This window comes from Castanea sativa, chromosome 3, assembly GCF_040712315.1.
Source record: "Castanea sativa cultivar Marrone di Chiusa Pesio chromosome 3, ASM4071231v1".
In the NCBI taxonomy this organism is placed as follows: domain Eukaryota; kingdom Viridiplantae; phylum Streptophyta; class Magnoliopsida; order Fagales; family Fagaceae; genus Castanea; species Castanea sativa.
In genome coordinates this window covers 17,227,926-17,231,683 of record NC_134015.1, presented here as the reverse complement: position 1 = coordinate 17,231,683, position 3,758 = coordinate 17,227,926, and the positions used below count along the sequence as shown (strand labels likewise).

The following is a 3,758-nucleotide window of genomic DNA, read 5'->3' as shown; positions in this document are numbered from 1 at the left end:
TTACTTATGGGATTATGGCCCTCTTTAAATGAACCAAAATAACTTTAAATTCTATAATAAAATTGATATACTTTAAAAATATAGTTTTATATATAGAAATATAAATTTATATGACATCACAACAAAAACATATATTTATATACATAAACAAAAGTTTTGGCCCCTCACGGAAAATTTGTGGCTCGTCAGTGCGACAGTGCATAGGACACAATATTCAATTTTTTCTTTAATATATATAGTTATAATAATATTTGAAAATTTGTGAGGTATAATCCATAATGACTATTTTTAATGTCAAGCCAAGACACCATTTGATTTCATTTTTGTGTAGGCATAATTCGAACTCAAATTCCTTATTTAACAATATAAGACTTTATCAATGAAAATAACCAAAACATATTGTTATATATATATATATATATATATTTGATATTGCACTACCTCATATTGAGAAATATCCAATAGACTAAAACCATGAGAAAAGTTTTCAAATAGCATAAACACATTTTCTTGATTTTAAAATTTTATTTATATAGTCAAAATACTCATAACTAGGTATTGATACATTACTAGTAGGGTGTTTAGATTGGCCTATTTTCAGTTACATAACTCAAAAAACTTAACTCAAAACTCACCCACCAGCTGAAATATTGTTTGGTTTAGTTTCTAGCATTTGTTTCTAGTTCTCATATCTCAAAATTTTGAGTTTTGAGAATGAGAAATGAGAACTCCTAAGAAGTTGTTTTCACTTTTTGAAATACGAGTTTTGTAGTATTTTTCGTAAATAATTGCAAACATGTGGAACCATCTTCAGTTAATGGTCACATCATCCTCAGAGCCGTTGGAAGCTTTTGATATGCCAAATGCTCCAGCTTCAGTTATGGCCTCTGTTTTCCTCTCTTCTCTTTACTCCTCTGACTTCTCCATTTACTCTATTTACATCTTCTCTGTTTTTACTCCTACTCCTCCTCCTCCATTTTCTGCTTCTCCATTAACGCCTCTCACCCACCTCTACCAACATACCATTATTTCCAAACTTTTGCCTTTTCTTTTATTGCTCAGACCTCTCACTTGTTCCATATTTCACAAGCTACTCTCCACCCAGAACAAACCAAGAGGAAGAAGAAACCATCTTAGCCAGAAACAAGCACACCCCAACACAACCATTCGATATCGGCACCGACACTGATTTGAGAATCTGATCCTTGTACTGCTCAGGTAAAAACATTTTCCCTCTCTCCCTCTATAAACCCACTATGCTCTGTTTCAAATAATATAAATTTTGTGGAAAAATTTCATGAACTTGGTTGATTGTGTCTCTCCAATGTACTCTCTTAAACATCTACGGGTTTTGTAAAAATTTTATACTTCGGCAACAACAGATGTGGAAAACCCGAAATGGGTCTTATTTCATACGTGTTATGGTATATTGTAAAAACTCCAATTTGCTTGATATGGGTCTTGTGCTGATAGTTTTGAGATACTCTCAGTTCATCAACTCCGACCTTTGCCCAGGTGACCACGTTTTCTCTCTCTCCCTCCATAAACCCACCTTGCTCTGTTTTGTGTTCCTCTAAATTTCAATGTTTGTATTCCAAAGTTTTTGTTTAGGTGCACTGTTTTGATTTTGTTTGAGTTTCAATGTTTTTTTCTATTTCTCTAAACATTGATGGGTTTTGTAAAATAATGAAATTTGTGTCTGATGGAATTTGTGTCTGATGAGTTTTGTAAAATAATCGACTTTCTGTGATGAAATGTGGACTGAGAAACTTTGATTCGAGTATATGTTATGGGTTACTGTATGGGTCAGCACTGGTTTATGCTAAAAATCCCATCTTTTTGTGACTTTGTTTGCCATTGTGTGTGCTGAGTCTTTAATAAATATTTTGTTGCTTCCGTCTCCCTTCTTTTCTTTATATTGATGGTTTATCAAAAATTTCATATTTTGAAGCACTCCTTTATAATCACTTGAATGGACTTTGTGTGTGATTTATTATAAATTCAATATCTATGGTCATTTCTTCTTGACAAGAGTGGCTGCTTTCTTTCTAATAACAAAGTGTACAACTGGGTTTATTCTCTCTCTTAGATCAGATTGAGTCATCACTTTTATTTTGTAACTTTGTTTTGTAATTCTATAAAACTTGAGGTTCTGTCTAGTTGAGGTTGCATTCTCTGGATTTGTTATGGATCTCACTTTCTATAAATAATTCTGGAAGACAAATTTTGTTTGATCTTTCAAAAGGCCAAAAGGACTCACATTGACATATTATTAAAACCTATGATCTATAAATTAACACATTGTTGTGCTGGGATATTTGCATTGTAAAAATCCCACCTGGCAGTATATTGAAATATATGGGTTGTAATATTATAGTTATGAACTTGAACAAGTCTGTTTTAGGCTAGGTGACACCTATTCACTAACTACAATGTACATGATGCATCTTTTGGATGATATGATGCATTATGTTGATGTTATTTAGGGGGTCAGTATATATCTTCATTGTCAAGGCCTTGTTGACAATGTATTTTGTAATTTATATATTATTCCTATAATTTGACAATGGAATATGTTATATCATCTTTATGTTATATCATCATGTTTATATATATTGTTTCCTGGATATGTAAACAAATTAGATTGTTTACAATGCACAGGTTATGTCAAAGCATTGTTGATAATGCACAGGTTATTTTTGTATTTGATATATATATATATATATATATATATATATATATATATATATATATATGTCTCCAATGTGTATGTGAAGATATCACTATTAAAGCAATTAAGGCCTCTTTATTTATGTATTTGATGAGTATATAAAATAGTTTTGGTGACATTTGTGAAAATGTTGATATTTCAGTAATGCTATTTGCAAGCAATGGGTCTTCAGGATATGGAGGCAGAAGTATAGAGAAGGAAAAGGAAAAGAAAAAACCACAACCCTTTCTCTTACATTCGGTGTGTGTGTGTCTGTGGAGATAGGAAGACAAAACAGTGTTTTGGGTGAAAGGAGAGAGAAGAGGACACGCGCGAGAGAAAACCAACCTTCTGACCTGTGCAGGCTGTAGACTCCACCAAAAAGTGAAAAAATTGAGTACTGAGATGTGGGGTATGGTTTTGAGATATTGAAGCCAAACAAAAAATTTTAGTTTTGGGTTTTGAGTGAGATAGAGTTTTGAGAAATGAGTGATGTTTTTGAGTTTTGTATTTTGAGTTATGAGTTTTGAGATACTTCCAATCCAAACACCCTCTAGGTTACCCAACTCATATTCAATTATACGCTATTTGTTTGTTCATTTTTCCGTCATTGTATTTAGCTTTTAGTAATCTAACTATTGAAAGTCAAGAGGAAACCAAAGTTACCAATTCTTTTCTCATGACCATTTCAATTTTTTTATTGAAATGAAATATTGATTTATCATCTTAATTTCAATATACTATTTTTGGATCACCATTAATTTTTTATGTGATTGGATGATCCCAACATTGTAGCATAAATTAGAATGAAAATATATATTCCAAAAAATGAACTTATCTCGATAATTTAAGCCAATGCATTTTTGCATAACACATTCTAAAGGAGAGTACATCACTTAAATAAATGCAACTTGAGCTAACTTCATGCCAAGAACGACGTGCAATGGCTTGAATGCCAACTAGAATTTTATTGATGAAAATATAATTCTAAAAACAACACAATAGGAAACATTGTTCTCAATTAAACTCTAAAAAAAGAAAAGATCAC

At 31.6% G+C, this 3,758-nt stretch overlaps 1 long non-coding RNA gene across 1 annotated transcript; it reads left to right on the top strand.

Moving 5' to 3' along the window:
- Positions 1-897: 897 nt before the first annotated feature.
- Positions 898-3,379, top strand: LOC142626822 (uncharacterized). Its single transcript, XR_012842673.1, has 2 exons — positions 898-1,218; positions 2,874-3,379. It is a non-coding gene; the product is annotated as an uncharacterized LOC142626822 (long non-coding RNA).
- The last annotated feature ends 379 nt before the right edge of the window (positions 3,380-3,758 follow it).